This window comes from Anser anser, assembly GCF_964211835.1.
Source record: "Anser anser genome assembly, chromosome: 12".
Classification (NCBI taxonomy): Eukaryota; Metazoa; Chordata; class Aves; order Anseriformes; family Anatidae; genus Anser; species Anser anser.
In genome coordinates, this window is record NC_139733.1 from 20,677,495 (window position 1) to 20,697,324 (window position 19,830).

The window sequence follows — 19,830 nt, forward strand, 5'->3', positions numbered from 1 at the left end:
ACTCACTGATGTTAACAGGAAAAAAAAGACTTTTTTTGAAACATGATTTTTTTTTTTTTTGGTGAAAAATACCAAAATATTTTTCCTATTTGCAGGAAAAAAAAAAAAAACTGTTCTTGAACTTTATCTGGAAAATTCACCAAATGTTTTCATGTATCTTTTATTTCACTATTATTTAAAAGTCTCTATACATTTTTGATTTACTTAAAATCTGTATTAAGCTTTTAGAGCTTGGTTTTTCTCTTTCTTAAGAAGATAAAATTAGAATTGTCCTGTATATATTTGCAATGGTAAAAACATTCCTGAACACTTTATTACCATACTTATTAAGTCGATAATATTTTATACTTGATCATTTGGATCTTGCTACAGATTTCCAAGTTCTTAAGAGATCCTGATGTATTTTGAAATACCTTTCCATACTGGAACCAGTCCTCATGTTTTATCGTGAGCTTAATGCTAGTACATTTTTAATACTGTGGATATATAACTTTTACTAATGCCAGCTTCTTACTCCGTTTTAAAATCAGATTTACTTTTTAAGCTCATAAGGAGGTTTCTGTATTGCACTGAGAATTTATGAGTGCCTGTTGTTTAAGGCACAGGTCAGGAAGTGACCTGGGATGCGCTTCTCTGCTCTGGAAATTAGTCTTTCAGAGAAACAGAGACAAAGTGACATAAGGTAAGCAAAAATTAGTTCATTTGCCTAATTGCCTGGTGCTGAGGAAATACTCAGCTGAAATAAATCAGGCATACCCATGTTGCTCTGTCTTCTGCTCATGTCAAGAGGAATGTTGGTGAACACTGTAAAGCCAAACAAGATATCGTCAGTAGCGTTACACAATTTATTTTTAAACAAGTTTTTTTTTTATGCTATTAATGGTTTGTATTTCAATAACCAATAAGTCGAAACTGTTCGAACTGACCCTTTCTTCCCAGAAGTCATAAAAATATCCACAGATGGGTTTGAATTTCATTTGCATTTAAACTCCAGGCTATTCCTACAATTCCTGCTATTTCTATTTGTACAAAGCTTGAGATTCACATGGAATGTTTCAAACTGAGGCAGATAATGGGAGCCTGTCCTTACATATTATTTCTCATAAAAGTCTTATCAATGCTGAAAGATCTGCTTCGTTTTACTTGTAATTTACTCAGCTACATAATCTTTAATGTTTTACATAATATTGTACCCCCGAAACCACCCCTCTTGTTTATTGAATGACCAGCTTATTTATATTAATTGTATTTTACTTTTCAAACAAAAAATGGAGTGTGTTTCAAGATCATAAAATCATTTTTTTTTTTCTATCTTTACAGAAATGCACAGCTCTATTTTTCCACCAAAGTTGTATGCTTTTCATTGGGGCATAGTAAGGACAAATCAATGAGACAAGTGTGCACAGTGAATCATAAGGGGTTTCAAACTGCCTAAAGATATATTAACTCAGAGTGAGTTATGTATTAAGATATCCATTCTACTAAATATCTGCTAACACGAATGCTGGAAAATGGAAAATTATAGAACCAATTCTGAAATCCTTGCTCAGTATTGGAGCCACGTTTATCAAGTCCAGTTGGGTTTTAATGGAATCCATTCATGAAATCATGAAGTGTTGTGATACTTATCAATCACTCAAACTAAGTCTTTAAAGGAAAAAAAAGAAAAATGATGGCTAATATGATGGATTTAAGATGTTAATTCAACTTTTTTTTTTTTTTTTGCCATTACTTTAAGATCTCTGTCAGGAACAATACATACAAAGTTTACTTCTGGCAAGTAACTGAGGCTGTTATTTACAAAAAATATCCAATCCTGGAAGCACTGCCCTGTGAGAAACTCTACAGACCTTGTACTGTGAGCAGAGTTTGTCTCACTGAAGACGTCTCACGTAAGTTAGTACATTGGATTGACTTTTTGTTTTGTTTTGTTTTAACACGTGTTTTGGCTATGACAGTTTGATGTCAAGTTACAGTAGAATTTAGAGACTCTTATGAGACATGGAAAATTTTAGGCTAAGACTATAACCACCTCTTCCCCTCCAGTTTTTGAAGTTGAATATTGCTGCTTGTGCTGCACTCATCTATAATATGAATGTCAGATTTGTTCTTGTATTAAAAGAATTGCAAGAATTTAAGAAAAGATTTTGCTTAAGTAAATGTTTTCATGTGTGATTGATGGAATAAAAAAGAAATTATGATCTTCCGTAAAAACAGATGTGCCAAAAATGTGTAGAACTTCAGAGAAGTATCAAGTGGAAAAGACCTTGGACTTCATATTCTAGAAACTAAAAAGACATCTGTCATGCAATTTCCTTGTGGGAACATGGGAAGTAGAGCAGAAATATAACAATATTCAACAACAACTAATTCCTATACATCATTTGATTCCTATATTATTCTCAGTAAAGCCTTACTAGCACCTATTTATACCTACAGGGAACTCCACTGAGTTTTATTTGTTTAATTCATTTTGGGTGCAAGTTTCCTCTTATTTTTAGATTACTACAGTTTTTGCACAACAGTTACAAACTGTCTATGAATTAACAAAGGTTTTCCAACCCTTTCTGAAATCTTTTTTGCACTTCCTTTTCTTTGTACTCAGGATGAAATAATTTTTCTTTTCCTGTAATATGCTCTGAGAATTTTTTTTTTTCAGTGAGATGCAAGACTAAGCACAATAATCCTTCATTATTATCAGAATTCAAAATGGAGTACATTTCCGACAGCTAGTCAGTGAACAGTTCTGGCATACATTGTACACGGAGGCCCCACATATTTCATTTCACTTAAGGAGTCTGATCTGACCACTTTTTTTTTTTAATTTTTTTATTTTTTGTCCTTGAAGAAAAATACAGCACCATCTGCTCTGTCTACTAAAATCCTAGTTTAGGAACTCTGAGTTCTGGAAATAAGGATAAAAAGGATTAAATTAAGTAGCCACCTAAGGTTAAATTCAAGCCCACATAGAGAAGTGGTGCAAGAAACATCCCTTGGCTTAAATTCATTTAAAGTCTTCAAAATGCATCTATAGTCATGCACAGACTTGTACTGCTCCTAAATAAAAGCTAATTTCATCATTTGCAGGAGCCTGTGTTTCTCATCTATTACATATCAATGAGGAGAATAATTTAGTGCAAACCCTGAAGAGCGATGGTACCTGAAAAAGGAATGAGATTAATGATCGATAGCCTGACCACCAGCCAAGAAAAATAAGAGCTGGCCGGAGGCTGGGTAGTGACAACCAAGGACTCTGTCAGTAAGGTAAACTGTGCCCAGTCTCATAGTGACGGTATCATTCAGAACAGCCCTCACCAACAGCATATATAAACTTAAAAATATAAAGACAGCATGCAGATGCTGTAGCTGTGAGGGACTGAGTAATGGGGATGAGCTGCCTCATGAGGACACTGAAGGGAAAAATATTTATTTCCTCCCCTTCCTTTATTCCCTTTATTTCTGTGTTTCCTCAGTCTGCTTTTTACAGCTGTTTCTGTTTGAATAAATCCTGGATCACATATTTAAAAGGGTGTTGGATGTTTTGTAGCAAAACATGCAGGCAGGCCTGTCCAGGCCTTCTGCCATGCAGCTAGGGCCTTTCTCTGCCCCTGCCCAGAGCTGGTGGGGCGGAGTGTGACACAGCCCCTTCTGTCAATCTCTGAATGCTTAGGCCCTGGAAGGGGGATAAAACTGCTTGGGGAGAGCAGATTAGTAATTTCATGATAAAGCAGCTTTATGCTAGGCAGGGTTGGGTTTTTTTTGACAAGCTTAATGGCTTGTAGGAACACCAGTGTACACCTGCGGTGCCAGAAAGCGCTCAGGGGGCATGGTGGGATCCTGAGGCCTGGGCCGAGTGCTAGGCCAGGCCTGTGGCCCCTGTGTCTGGAGACCGCATCGGAAGAGTGAATGCCTCGGGAAAGCATTCAGTTTTATAGCTACCCCCTTCTAGCTCACAAGTGAGCCCTGTTAATGGAAACTTCATAGAAAGGAGAGGGTGAAGCAGTATCAGTGTCTGGGTTGAGTGTGTGTGACTGATGGAGGAGGGCGCAGGCAGTTCTGCTTCTCCTCAGCTGTGCTCAGAGCTCATGCTCTACCAACAATCATTTTTTTTGGACCATAACAGGCGAACGTATTAATTATTGTTGTGTGTATGTACAGTAAATGTTAACTTTTTGAAAACGAGGCAATTTAGGCCTTGAAGCTTCAAATAAGGAGAGATTTGTTGTATGCAACAACAAATTACAGCATAGTGTGCATCATGACAGAAGTGCAAGTCTTAATATTTCCTTAAAAAGCTGAAAATCTACCTTATATTCCTTCACTAATGTTGGATAAAACCTAGATTTTGATCTAGTTATTCATTATAGTTGCATATATTATAGTTTCTGGGAAATTACGGTTGATGTAAGTTTACCCCCAAAAAAAACTAAATGAAATTTTATGTACAGTGCAAAAGAACAGTTGGAAGGGAGCTCTGGACAGGCTGTGAGAAATTACAGTTATTTCATTTGTGTTACAGCATCAGTGGGGTTTGCAGCTGGCTTTCAGGTCAATCTGCTAATGTCAGCATCAGCAAGTTTCTGTTGGCTCACTTCGTGCCACAGATAAGGAGGATTCTGAGTACTCAGCAGGCATCTTCATCCTTCTGCTGCTGGTCACTCAAATAGCTTGTGAGCTTTGTAAGATAGGAGCTGTATATAAGCTCTTTCAGAAGTCAAGTACTCGGGAGCTGGAGATCACAATTCTAGAACAGAGGTTCTAGAAAGATCCAAATGGTGGGTGGAAGGCTTTAGTTCTGTTTTCCTTACATAAACCTTACACTGCTGCAGGAAAAGGCTTGTGTTTTTCCATGCCTAAAACAAATGCTACTGACAAATAAAGTCTAATGGATTTTGATGTTAAAAGCTCTAGGATACAAACTTTTCTATTCCTCAGTTTTCCTTCTCCTTGTCACAGCTTGAAGTGTTTTCTCAGTCATCAGGAGGTGATCCCACTGGGAACAGATACTTGTTAAAGTGTTAATCTGCTGACTCTGACTGTGAATGTGACTTCTCTGAGGTGTTATTAACCATCCATATGTCATTTACCTTATTCTTATCAAAGCTCAATGCACAGTGTCTGACATGCTGCAGTTCTGTGGTGAAAGCTGTTATTACCAAAATCATATTTATGATTACTGTAGAATAAAGAGGTACCTTATGAATCTTTTCTGTGTGTCTAGTATTAAGTGGTGACCTGAAATATAGCAGGTCTTGTGTCATTTTTTGTTGCTGTGTTCCACAGTTACCTTGGTCAAAAGAGTCTGTAAACTACCTTAAATGTCTAGACACTTTAATGTGTATAAAACCCACAGATATTAGTGTTGTGTTACACTGGTTTATATATATAGTGATAAATTGGCCTTATCTATGCTTTGAGTTTAGCCTCAAACATAAGTATACTGCTACAAATGTAAAGTTATAACTTTGACTTGGTTTATCATCTTGGTTTAACTTTCCTGCCTTTCTCAGGGTGCAAGCCTGTGTGATTCTTAACTCTCTTGTTAGACATAGACTGTCAGTAGTACTGAATGTCTTCAAAGGGTAGTGAACCAGTAATACGTATTTAAAATGGTGGCATGGCTCCCTCAGGTTCTGTCAATTGCTCCCTCTACAAAATTCATCACCTGGAGAAATTGTGTGGTAGTTTTTTTTTGTTTGTTTGTTTTAACCAGGAGCCTTTGTCACCTTTTATCAAAGGATGGCCAGCCCAACACCTTCGTAAGTCCTTTAGTAGATCATCACAGATTCACAGAATTGTAGAGGTTGGAAGGGACCTCAAAAGATCATCGGGTCCAACCCCCCTGTCAAAGCCGGTTCCCTAGAGCAGGTTGCCCAGGTAGGCGTCCAGACAGGCCTTGAATATGTCCAGAGAAGGAGACTCCACAACCTCCCTGGGCAGCCTCTTCCAGTGCTCTGTCACCCTCACCGGGAAGAAGTTCTTTTGCATGTTGGTGTGGAAGTTCCTGTTCTCCATTTTGTGGCCATTGCCCCTTATCCTGTCCCCACAAGCCACTGCTAAATCCCTCTGTCTCCTACAATTAAGGTGTTTGTAAACAATAAGATCCCCTCTCAGTCTTATTTTCTCAAAGCTGCACAGGCCAAGGTCTCTCAGCCTTTTCTCATAGGGAAGATGCTCCAGGCCCCGTATCATTTTTGTGGCCCTCCGCTGGACAATTTTCCAGGAGATCCCTGTCTTTTTTGTACTGGGGAGCCCAGAACTGGACACAGTACTCCAGGTGAGGCCTGACTAGGCCTGACCAGGCCTGATCATGATAAATTCCATGTCCTGAGTGAGTCACTGTAAAACTGGTGGAAGACGCTGTTGTAGGAATAGATCCACAGCCCAGCTTTGCCAAATATGTTGTAGGTAGACTATGCTAACTGTCCCTGCTTTGCTTGTTCCAGTTCATGCAGAGTAAATGGTTGTCTACTTCAGGCTTAGCCCTGCTTTTGAAATCTAGTTGGTAAGTCATCACACATCCTCAGTAGAAGCTCTGGTCTTATTTCCTATAAATAAGGATTATTGTTCAAATTTTATCTGGTCTAGAACAATTATTTATTGCTGCCGACTTGGCACATTGCTTTCTGAGTTAGCTGATACTCTGCTATCTATCAGCATTGCAAAGAATGTCTCATGATTTCTTCTGACTTATTTCAGTGGCCTTGAAAAACAGACTTTGTCCCACAGAATATTTAAAGTTTTTAATCTGCATTTGAAAGCAAAAAAAGCTTGGCTATAACATGATCTCTGAAATACATTGTTCAACTTGAGATGAAGTGGAGGGAAGGTCTGTGACAACATAAAATTGAAGAGAGAAATTAGCACTGATTTCCCTTGAAGGCACAGCTCACGCTGTGGTAGCAGTCTTAAATTAGTCACTATAGAGCAGCATGTGGCAGTGGCTATAAACAACTACTGGAAACACTTCCAACACTTTACATATGAAATTCATCATACTTTTTGTATACCTAGCTGGACATTGGAATTATTGTGATAGCCAAGAAGCAGTTTGTTTTGGGAGGCAGGTTATGAAAAGCTGTGGTATAAGTTAAATATACAAAGTAATAATTATTTCATTTTACTTGTATGTGAAAATGATTTACTAGCACATCCTCAAGAACAACAAAAAAGCTCTGTCCTTTAGCGAACACACTCATCTGTGCTTGCAAACATAATGCTATTTGCCTCATAAGCTCACAATGGAAAGAGAACCTGTTACAAATTCAGTCAATGATCCAACAGGAAATTAAACCTTTTAAAAATGGATGAACCAATGGACCAAGGGTAATGGAAGAAAATGCATAAAATGGCAAGAGTAAGTCATTAACTTGATTTAAATATGATTTTATTTTATTTATTTTATTTTTCTGGTAGTGAGGCACCAAGGTCTGACATGATTTCCCTTTTCAGAAATGCAGCAAGATGAGAACTTCCAGAATAAGAACTGAACACTGAAAGGCTATATATATAATATTAATTAGAAATAAAGAACAATGCCATTCTGGGCAGCAGAAAAATATTAGAAAGCATACACATCTATGAATCTGTTTAATATAAAGTCACCCTTTTCTATGACTTTTGGTGATAAAAAGTTTTACTCGTTTTATAACATGTAATTATGTGGAAGGATATGAAAGACAGAGTTCTGTACTCTGAATCTGAAGAATTCAGAGCTGGCCAAAAATACGTATTGCTCCATTATTCCCACTCACAGACCACACCACTGGAAGTGGATTTACAGAACCTCACTATCATCTTGCTTTATTGATGGTGGTGCTCTCATTACAAATAATATCACATTGTTGAAAAGAAAAGAAGTGTAATTGGTATTTATTGACAACGTGACAGATCCTTAACGTTAACACACGCACCCCTCCAGAGTGAAACTCTACTTTATTGGTGTACAAACACTTTCATAGAAATATAAACAAAATTATTTCATGGAAATCGGTTCATTTGTGGTACTATTGAATCTCAATGTTTGCTGTATTGCTCTCCTGTTGATTCTATAGCAAACTGAAGTTAGCTAAGCTGAGAGGTGAGGAAAAATTCTGTCAGAAAGTGTTGAAGGTCGCTTCTTGTTTTCCTTATATTTATATTGCTAAATGATTAAAAAAGTAATAACAAAAATAAAAGAGCTTTCACCTACCAAATCCCAGTCATATTTTCAGATTATTACTGCAATGCTTGCTTTATGGTACTGTATTAATTAATCCCAACCACAAGTAGTTAAGACTGATAGTGCTTATAACATTAGCATAAATTCATTAAGCTTTCAAAGATTTTATTTTTATTTTTATTTATTTATTTATTTTTCAGTTGCTTATTAAGACCTCATCCCCCCAATCTTACAGGTTTAAAAAAACGTGTTTTTATTTTAAATGGTAGATGAGATCTGATCATGAACCATAATTGTAGGGAGTGAGGCTTTCATAACACTCAAAACTTGATGTATAATGTATTCAAATAATATCAGAGGCATTGCCAACTGTCCATCTTAAGATCAATGTGAGTGGATGAGGGAACCCTCCTCCACCCAAATAATGCCCAGGAGTCTTGAATCCATTACATCTATGTTTTGTGTTTGTCTCCTCTCTGCCCCTTTTTCTTTGCCCATATGCATACCACCTCTTTTCCTGCTCCATCAAAAGGCTTATCTAATTGCATTTTTAGGGAGGTAGAAACACATGAAAGGAGCTGCACCATCATCTGTCTGCCAGGGGAGTGGACCTGTCCTCAGGAGCAAGAAAATGGAAATAATTCCATCCAGCCTGGGATCTATAAGAGCAACTAAAGGGGATGAAAATGGTAAAAAAAAAAAAAAAAAAAGAGAGAGAGAGAGGGAAAGAGGGCATTTACTAAGTTGCAGTTAATGATTAGTGGAGGTGGAAGAAAAACTCTTTTTGAATATGTTCTCTGTATATGTTCTTGGCACTTATATTGTCAATATATTGTGGAGAAAACATCTGTATTAGTGTAGCATTCATTTTTTTTTTTTTAACATATCCCAAAGTATTAAGAAAATGGTTCTAATAATTAAAAAATCCACTAGAGGGAGGCTTTTTACCTGCCTCTTTGCCACTAATGCAGTATTTGAAATCACTTATGAAGAGCAGTAATAGTAGGGTCATCTGAGTAAGGAGGGAATCTGTTAGTTGGTTGGAAGTTTAATCCCAAGGTCATGTCCTGCTCAGGAGGTTTTACATCATGTGCCGTATGTAGAGCCATACACATGATCGGGTCTGTTGATGGTATTGCCAATAGGATTACACTGTAAATGAGATACAGTGATGCATTTTCAAAGCAATAAACAGAAGGATGCAGACAAATCCTATTAACAAATAACAGGATTTGTGCTTGCATTGTACCTCCTACTCACCACCTTGAAAATTTACCCCATGTGGGCTGAATCGCTGTTCTGCATAAAATCAAATAAATTGTAGTCCATTTAAAAATAAGCTAAAAACCCCCATCGGATTCCACTGAAGTGTGAATAATGATTCAACAGTCATCAGCTGTGGTTGCCATCAGAAACAAGATTTCATAGATCTATAAAGCGTAGAAATGACAGAAATGCCACAAGCAACATTAATTTTGCAAAATGATAACCAAAATGGGATCTTGTTTTCTGTGCTGGGTCTCTATTTTTTCAGCTTCTATGGTTTCTGAACAGATCAACAGAAGCAGCTGTCTGAATTCCAACAGTACAACCAAACACAGTTTTAAGTAGCCTAAAGGCTCAAACTGATTGACTGCATTATGGATATCCACCCTTTGTTAATAGTCATAAATGATTTGTTTCTTTTGGAGAAAGCCAAGAAGAAATATGAATAAAGGAACTGTATCTGAACTGAATCTGAGTCATAAGTCACTTCATATCCCAGTCTAATGTTACACAAAAATACCATACTTAAAAGTGTCTGCTCTGAATATTTGCAGGGTTTAGTATTTTAAAAGTCCTAGCATGTCATTGTAGGGGAGCCATGTGTAAATTATCAGGAACACAGAAAATGGTTATTTTATTTAAAAAAAAAAAAAAAAAAAAAGGGCAAGCTAGGAGCTAGGTCTGATCCTAAGAACTGACTTTTTGAATTTAAAGCAGAAATCTCAATTTTCTACATCTTAATTTTTGTACGATCATAATAAATTGCCATGGAACAAGCAGGCCACTGGCAGATTCATGCATGAAGACAAAGTGCTGTATGACACATTGTCAAGAATAAAAAAGGTTGACAAACATTGGGAGTTATAAATTTGAAACAGGATATAAATTGTCAGAAATGAAGCAAAAACAAGACCGTTTCTCTGCATTCTTTGACAGCTATAGCTTTCAGGAAAGCATTGTGTTTAGATCTGCATAATGGCTGGAGGAGTGTAGAGTGTAACTAGTAAAAGAATGTGATGAACTGCTTGGAAGATTTCTGTAGAAGTGTTTGGATAGGGAAAAAGATTGTTCTGGAGTAAAGAATAACCCATTGAGCTCACTTCTCTCTATTTAATAAACACCTTTGTAGAAGAAGTATGCTTTGAAGTTATATTTTTACATTTGAATACAAATGTCTTTCTTTACGCTTTCTATCCTTCTAATAACATTGGATATATGTTTGATGTAGGCTTCTGAGAAAGCTTGGAGAGAAATATAACTATCCAGAATTCTCTTTCACTTTAATAGTTAAAAAAAGGTTACGAGCAAATAGGATTCATCTTCTCTGGGTGTGCATAGATAGCATTGTAATAAATTTAAGACACTGAATCTATCAAAACCTTATTATTAGGGCTGCAAGTAAATGACTTCCTTCATCAAATGCAGTAACGAACTGAGAGTGAAGAAGTTAGGATACAATTTTATTTCATTTGCTTTGTTTAATTTCCATTACTTTCATACATGATTTTGTTTTCTTTTTTCTTTTCCTTCAGTTATGTGTTCATATGAACAGCCAGGTCTGGGTATGGAATATATGGAATATAGACTTAAGTAACTGGTTACCTGTGTGAAGTAGTGTATTTAGAAGTAAAGCATGATGTTGCATGCATCCCCATTTTGTAGTGTATCTGGACTCTAATATTGCCTGGGTAGTGTTTAAGTCTGAAAAACAACTCGTTAATGTTATGTGCACGTAAAGCCATCTCTCAGTATTAGTGTTTCTGATCCAGATCCTGTGTAAAATCGCTTCTCGTGGAATCCATGAAATACTTCCAAACAATTCCTACTTGTCTTAGCTACTAAAATACGAACAAGTCTTCTCTGTCCTGATGACAACGGAAAGTGAGTTTTCAGTAAGAGTCTGCTCAAAGCCTACTGAAATCAAAAAACTACCCTTGGTTTCCAGAGAGTTGGATGAGCTGTATTCAAGTGTTTCATTTACTTAGGTTATGACCTCTCACTTCGGTTTCCTTATATACTCTTTTTGCCTTCTCCACCTGACCCTCCTAATTGTTCAGCTGTCTTTCTCTTGAATATTATGTGACATCAGTTAGAGATACTTAGGGTTTAGAAGAGGTGCCATCATCTGAGAGTAAATTCCGTAGACTGTGCTTGGAGAAGCAAGACACGTGAACATAACTAGAAGTAAGGAAAAATTACCTGGGGTTGACTTTTGATGGTATGCTTTTAAAGACTCCTGATGCATGCACCTGTCCTTGTTGTTTTGAGTGATAAATTACATAACAAAGTCTAGCAAAGGACTATTTTTGATATGAAATGGGAACTTAGGAAATTTAGGTAGGTTGACAATATTGAAAGACATCTAGGCTTTCAGTTGTTAATGACGCTCTTGACTTCCTTGTGTTCTTGAATGTCCAGTTGGAATACTGAGTCTTCCTTGCTGTAGTTTTTTGTGACTGCTCAATAGCAATTCAGAAAATGATCCTATCCAGTAACTTGGAAAAACTAATTTATGTGGATTCATTAGAAGATTGTCAAAAATGTAAACATTATTCATGAAGTTTAGCTTTTGTCTATGATTAGTTTAGATGAACAGTCTTTCAATATGTTATAAGAAATAAATCCTTTTAAAGACTTAAACCAGTGCTCTTCAGATCCCAAATTATTAATTCTCCTACTTAAGGGAATAGAAATTTTGTTAAGCTAGTATGAGTGCCATAGATAAAATATTAACATTTCCTTTTGCATAATTGCATGACCAGGTGAAAAGCTTGTATATATATTTCATTTACATAAATTGTTTAGGAATCTGTACATTGCATTTTTAAGGAAGAAAATAACAAAACAACAAACAAATGAAAGCTGCAGCAGTGTCTTGCACAGAATGAATTCTACTTTGCATTTTGAAAGTGCTGTAAATCACTGGCACTATGTAGTCAGAGTTTATGATTTCCATCAAAGAATATGAGGGACATATTTCACTGTGTTTCAACCATTATTCGGCACATACTTGAAAAGAGAAACTCAAACAAAGCTCTCATTAGGAAACATTGACATAAGACTAGCAGGGAATTCATTTACTCGTACATGGTGATACAGCATGGAAGTCAGTGAGAGCCATATATTACACTTGCACAGCGGGTGGAGAAGTTGAAAAGGAGATGTGCATCTAGACGTGTATTTTTTTGTACAGCTCTTCCAAGGTTCATGTTTGTTCTTATTTCTGGTAGCTTGAAAGCAAATGAAAATTTGTAAGCGAAGCGTCAGGGAGCAGGGAGGGCAGGCTGCTCCCTCTGCAGCAGGAACCAGGTGCCACGTGCGGTGCCATGGCAGGCACCCGTGGCACCCATGTGGGACAGCCCCAGGGGTGCCAGCGGGGGGCAACCAAAAGTCCAGACCCTGAAATGGGTCCACAGTGATGAGGCAGCAGTTCAAGTCAGGATCAGATCCAGTGATGATGATGAGTGTCAGACGCAGTTCCGTGCTCACAGTGACAAGTGCGAGGTCATGCTGAGCCGTCGCTCCCTGGGTTGGGGTCTGCATCAGCAAGGTCCACAGCCCAGACACAGGCATGGCTGTGACAGAGCTGCAGGTGGGGACTGCAGTGGTACAGCTCAGGCTGAGACCAGGGACTTGGGTCTGAGCTGAAATGAAAGGTCCCAGGTGAGGCTGCTCAGGGCAATTAAGCCCTGTTAGTGCCCTCACTGCCCTTACAGTTAAAAAAAAATAAAATAAATTCTGGTGAGAGCCTGCCATGTTATACTGTGGCGTGCTTTCTAGCAGCAGAAGTGAGAAATGTTTTCAAGAGAGTATTGCACAAATGGGTACGTGTGCTCCGCAGGCACTGTGTGGCATATCTGAGTCTTTCTTTTGGCCTCCCTGTCTAGCACGGATTGTGGGTAGGGCGACTGTTGTGTTGAAGTCCTGCCAAAGTAGCAATGCAGGAACTGCGTAACGGCATTTAATGTGTTGGCCGGAATAAGTGGAGAGCTGGCGAGAGAAGTAGCGTTTTAGCTGCGCTTATGCTGGACTTCAGTGATGGGAGGGTAGTGGGTTTTATGTTTGGTTTGTTTTGCTTTGTTTTGGTAGGTTCGCGGAAATCGGTAAATGCTGTTAAAAGTCCATGATGTGCGCTGTGTGGGAATCTTAATTGTTTAATTTGTCACAGTGAATATTTTTCTTCATTCTAATTCTGCAGGAATCATCTAAAATATAGGGAGACTGAATTTAGACTAAGTGCAATTGATCTTGCCGCTCTGAATTCATTGGCTCGCGGTGCTGTTGCTATAGCTGATGCCTGTTTGCTCTCAAAAATTGCTATTGTCCTAATAGCAACAATACAATATGTTCATTAGTTTTCTTAACAGTGCTGATCCTTATTTTAGATTCTCACTGCTATCATACAGGGCATGCTATCTCCAGACACGGAAACATATTGATTGTAGCATCTTATTTTTCTTACCCTATTAGCACCTTTGCGCAGTAAATCTATACTGCTCTCACAGCCACCAGGCTGACAGGTTTTCCCTCCTTGTTGGTCACTTGAACTCAAGTGGATGGCTTTTGGGCAGACGTTTGTCGATATTCAAAAATATACCTTTATATCCTTAGAAAATCTCAAAAATTAAAAAGTCTCCTAAGTAATACTACAGATAACGGTGAAACTTGTGTAATTCCATGTTTCTTCAGTTGTATAATGGCTGGTAGAAAGGCTTAATGAAGAAAAGTTCATGGAATATTTATGACTTCCTTAAAACTGATCCAAAGTGCTCTGTGGTTCTTGAGGAGAGATCGGTTTGCAAGCCTGTGTTCATGTGCCCCTTCATATCTCAGCCACATTTTTTAGCTCTTATTGGAGCCAATGGACTTTATAACCTTAACAACAAGTGAGAAAATAGGGTGTGCTAGGTACTGTGGTCCAGCCTGGGTGAACAGTGAGGAAGGTTTATAAGTTACCTGACCCATATTGTCTTTAAAATGCTGTATAAGCACTCATCTTAGAAGGATCGGTCTGTCTCTCAGATTAATCAGTATTCTCTCTGGTATCCTTGTCTGGGAGGTGAGGGGGGAAAAAAAAAAAAAGAGGAAGAGAAATTAAATTACCTTTTAAAAATAACTAGGAACTTGAAAATATGCTTGTGTTCCAAGAGAAGCGTGTATGCCTCAGAAAGCCTTCTCTTTTGGGATCTGTGGAAATGTACAACTGAGGTAGCCTTCCCAAACCACCACTGATTGAACCTATCTGCTGTAAATTAATATGAAATAAGCTAATTCTTCCCTCTACTGGAACGATGAATGGATTAGGGAAGAAATTAATATAGAAAAAGATAAACCAAGAGGCCAAATATGCCAGATTTATTTATTTATTCTCTCTTTAAATGACACATTTGTTGTAATTCACCTTCGATTGCTACCATGATTTCAAATCTGCTATGGAAATGAGTCTGAAAGCTTTTCCATCAAAGTACACGTTGAAAGTAGTTAAACGCTGTAGTGTGCACATACAAAGAACTCGGAAGGATTTTGCCTGGATCAGTTGCAGCTGTTTTGTTTCAGATGTTTTATATGAGATTTGTCTTCTGAAGGTTTTTGCTCTCAGCCCAGCCATGACTTTGTATGTGGGTGAAATGATTAGTTCTGCGTCAGAGGTTGTGAAAAGCGAGGTCTCTCCATAGCAGCAGCGTGCTGCTACTTGACATATCGAAAATGAACCAAGAACAGTAGCTGGCTTTAATTGTGTTGTCTGCACAGAAGTGTACTATTTATTTTAATTAGGTCAGTAGAAGCCGAACACATCTCATATTGCCTGAACTAAAGCACATTTCAGCAGTCTGGGAAATCTGCCTTTGTCTGACTCAAATGCCATGAGATCATGGAGCCAAAAGCACAGGTTACTGGTAATTGTAAGGTTTGTCTGATCAAACTTGCCTTGATTTAATGGCGTTGCTGCTGGGTCTGCAGGTATGTTGGTGTTACTTTCAGGGTTCATGCCATGGAGAACCTTGCCACCACGCTACATAGATATGTGAAGGGAAGGGGGGAGAGGTGGGCTGGAGCCGTTACATGTCACTGCACGTGCTCTGAGAGCTAGAGTCTCAAAATTCATTGAGTGTACCCCGTTATACCTGATGGCCTCACTGACTTCACTGCTCCGGTGGTAGAGAAATGTGCGACTCCTTGTCGTGTTACCCCTTCCCTTTATATGCGCACATGGCCTTGAAGAGTTGCTATTCTTTTAAACAACTATAATAGACATAGGGAACAGGATTATTACGCACTCGGAATATATTAGTGTTCAATTTGTTAATTATTAACTAAGAAGTTAGGAGTTCTATCACATAGAAACGCTGATCTGCATGTTTAACCTCCTGGTGGACTTACTAAGAGAGAACATTTTGATGAAAGCTGGAACTCTCCGAACTCCTGCGGACTGACAGACGACTGCGCACGAGTGTGCTGCTGGCTGGTGGCTGCTCGCTGAGTGACAGCGGAGGTGGGGAGAGGGACTGAAAGGGGAGAACGAGTTGTGCGAAGAGTGATTTATGAATTTCAAATAAGTGGTGTTTCAAACCAGTGTTCAGTTCTTCATCAGTGAGAAGCATAGCTTGTTTATCACATTCTTAAATGGATGAAAGGAAATATATGCATATTAATGAAAAAAGCTGGATAAATGGTTGAGTGAGAACTTTTCAAACAAACTTTAATGAGGAGAGATAATAACATGGATATCTGCAAGCTAAATTTAAACTGTTTTTGAATCCTGCCCAAAAGGAACACATGGACCTTCGTAGTCTTGCATATGCTTTTCCTGCTTTTGGGGCAGTTACATCAACGAGTTATCTCAAAAAGCAAAGTTCGAGCTGTGGAGCTCAATAATTGTCAACTGAGGCAAAAGTTTAGTTGTGTGTTCTCTGCCAATGGCAGCAGTCCAGAGGCTTGCATGGACCTCGACTTACATGGAAAGAGTTGTAAGGCTACAGGAGTGGTTTCCAGAAATTGGCTGAGGAGCTAAGCTGGGTTGGAATAAAATGTAGCCCTGATGTGCTTTATCAGTTGTCTAGCCTAGGGTAATTGCATACATCTGGCCCAGTTAATACTTCCATTTACACAGAATACTTCTGGTTGAATAGTTTCTTCTTTAATAAATGTACCCCAGAAGATCCTGAGCTTTAGTTTCAGCTAAGGTCAGGGCACAAAGTGAGCTGTGGGGCTGTGTCAGTGTTTGGGTTGTTTTCCACGTATCTGCAAACGAAATTAAAGGTATCTTTATGGGTTTAAGGAATTATTGACCCAGTGATTTGAGGATGTTTGCAGTGCTTAAACAATGGCTAGGCAAGGCGGTTTTTGTTGGCAGCCAGGGGAGAGGAGCATGGCCCGAGCCTGGCCAGCTCTTGCTGTGCTTGTCATGGCTCCTGCCCTGAGCAGCAGCCTGCTTCCTCCCCTCGCACCAGGCTGCCTCTGTGTTCCAGGTGTTGAACACAGATGATGTCATTATTTTGGTGTGCTTTTCCTCACGACAATCAGAAAACTGCATTGCAGACTGCGGGTACCCAGCTCAGCTCCCAGCCTGCATGTAAAACGCCCGGCAGCGCAGGGGGCGGCGGTTCGATGGCATCGCAGGGGCAGGGAGCCCAGCACAGGGCTGCAGGATCGGTGCTGTTTGCTGGGGGTGGAAGGGAAGGGTTTGGTTCTGACAGCTCTGCCCTGACCTCCTTGTGGAGGGAGGGAGATGCCTCGCTCCTGCGGAGAGCCTGGGCCTGAGATGCCAGAGAGCAAGCAGGGTGACGCGGGTATATTTGTATTTACTGAAGGTATGGGTGTGGGGAGGTTGTTTTGTTTTTATTTCTGTTTCAAGTGTTGGTCCAAAGTGAGGAGAGAGGCATGGGGTTATGGATGGAGGAGAACAGATGGGATAGGCTGCCCGCTCGCCATCAGGGTGTGGGGAGAGGAAAAGGGAGCTGGGCCCCAATGCCAAGTTTCTGCCTAATGGATATTAAAGTAGCTGAGCGCTCGGATACAGTATTTAATATGCAGGCATTAACCGCAGCTGTCATGCTGTACAGTGGAATACCTTATTACCTTTAATTGGTTGAAATTGTATCTTACAGCAAGACAAAAAGGCTGGAGATGCGCTTGCCGACAGCTGGGCGTGTGCCCGGCACTGGCAGCACGGGGATGCTGCGTTACAGGCACCGCTCGTCACTCGCTTCAGCTCTCAGGCAATATCCTCTTCCTAAATTAACGTCATCACCTTGTAGCAGCTGTACTACTACCTCAGTTATAGCTGATGAGCTTGTCGGTGTTTCCTGTGTAAATTGTCTTTAACAGATGTATTTGCAAGTTAGCTTTACATAGCTATAAAACGCTACTCCAGGTTGGAAGTTGGTGGATCGGACTCTAGATTTTCTTCTTAGTCCTGTCCGTGATGGAAAACTTCTTGCCAAATCTAGTCGACCTTGATAAACTTCTGGAAATAGTAATTAGGGATCTTGATGGTGATGTGGCAGTGTTGTTAGCCAAATGCTTCCTTCTGTGGGGAGCTGGCATGATCTATGTGCTGATGTTGTGATGTTCTGTATCCGAAGGGTGCTTGAATATTATCCTGCCCTACATGGTTCGTTGAGCTCTTTTGGCCTCCGTTCTCTCTCCAAAAAACATATCCACTCTGTTCTTTCTCCAAAGAGTATGAGAAATATGAACATGAAAACTTCAGTTTGCATTTAACAGAAGTGTAGTCCTATGTGTTTCTTTTTCTTTTTCTTTTCTTTTCTCTCTTTTTTTTTTTTGCATTAATGCATAAGATATAAAATGTATAACATAAAATGCTCAAATTTAATAGCGTTTCAAAAATAAGCTGAAATGATTGATTTTTGCCATATTCAAAATAATGAAATTGTTTCTTCTTATTTTTGCCCTGGTTCTCAGGTGAAGTTGTACCTAGAAAATTCAACCCATACATATGCAGTTTTATTTTGCTAAAGCATTATTTCTCTGGGGGAAAAAAAAATGCCATTTTTAGTCTTGAGATGATACTCTATCATCTGCTTACAGACAATTTGTCCAACAATGCTATAAAAAAAAAAAAAAAAAAAAAAACAGCTAGTAACAGCCACCCATTCAACATGTATTTATGAGCAAAAATTTGAACATGAACATCTGATGACCAGATGTCTTCATTTGCTAAAACGTCTTATCTTGCAATATGATCTTTATGTTTGGAAAAAAGACAAGCAGTTATTTTTGCTAGTTTTCATCCCCGTGAATTGGAATTTCATAAGGCATTGCCATGACAAGTCCATGTTACCTGTACAGAAAGTCTGCGTTTGTCCACTTGCAGGGACATTCAGGGCCATGCTCTGCAGCCCCTCCAGAAGGCAGAAGTGGGGAACTTCATCCTAGCTGATGTTAATATAGAGCCCAGGGGCAATTTTATCATGTGGAAAGTTCACTGCATTCATTCCTACATATATTAATTACATGAAATATTAATAACATTCCATGAAGTGAAAATTATGTTGATATTTTAAAACTTTAATATTTAATGTTAGATCTTTTTATCATTATAGTTGAGGAAAAACTTGTCATGATGCTGAGAGGGTTATTTCTACCTAGTGTGCACAAATGCTAGCACAACGTTAATATCTAAGTGCAGTGGCAGCAGTGCGATTTTCCTGCCTATGTTTATTGGTGTGCTGTGCAGCAGAGAACGATAAGAGAGCTTCTGGTAGCGTTTATTGCTGCGTAGGAAGACCCAGTGGATGCCATCCAACCCAAGTGTGGTCCATGCAGGACGGATGTTTTTCACATCTTCCTGATTTGTCTTTCTAATGTTTGGGTTATTCTGTGTCAGAGGAGTGATCAAGCTTTCAGTGTGAACAGGGAAAGCCACCGATGCACCATCCAGCGTAGTGGTTTATTTGCATATATTTATCTGTCATAATCTGTAATTAGCTACAGCTTACCCAAATGCTTATGGTGCAGATAATGTCACATCTACACATGGTTCTGGTTTTATGTTCCACCTCATTAAAGCATCTTAAAAAGCAATACCTTGACATGCTTTCCATGAGACTGCATAATTAAAGCTGCTGTTCATTTGTTTGCCAGAAACAGGTGCACGTAGTGTCTGGGTGTTGGTGGCATGGAGGAGGAGCAGTTCTTGAGCCCTCTATGCAGACCCTCTGAGATCAGTCTGATAGAGCCTACAAATGCAGGGGTTTGTGGCAATGTAAAGCTTAGCCTCCCTCTCCTCCTTGGAGTTGGCTTTAATGTCTTCAAAAACATGTCAGCATTGCACTGAGGCATAATGAGGGCAGAAGGAGGCATAATTCAAATATTCTCAGAGAATATATAGGGAGAATACTAGGGAAATGAAAAAGTGGTGAGCTTTTTACAGAGCAATA

The 19,830-nt window shown here is 39.0% G+C and overlaps 1 long non-coding RNA gene across 1 annotated transcript; it reads left to right on the forward strand.

Moving 5' to 3' along the window:
- Positions 1-437: 437 nt before the first annotated feature.
- LOC310880294 lies at positions 438-3,706 on the forward strand. The gene is made up of 4 exons (XR_014571601.1): positions 438-682; positions 1,321-1,452; positions 1,739-1,892; positions 3,088-3,706. It is a non-coding gene; the product is annotated as an uncharacterized lncRNA (long non-coding RNA).
- The last annotated feature ends 16,124 nt before the right edge of the window (positions 3,707-19,830 follow it).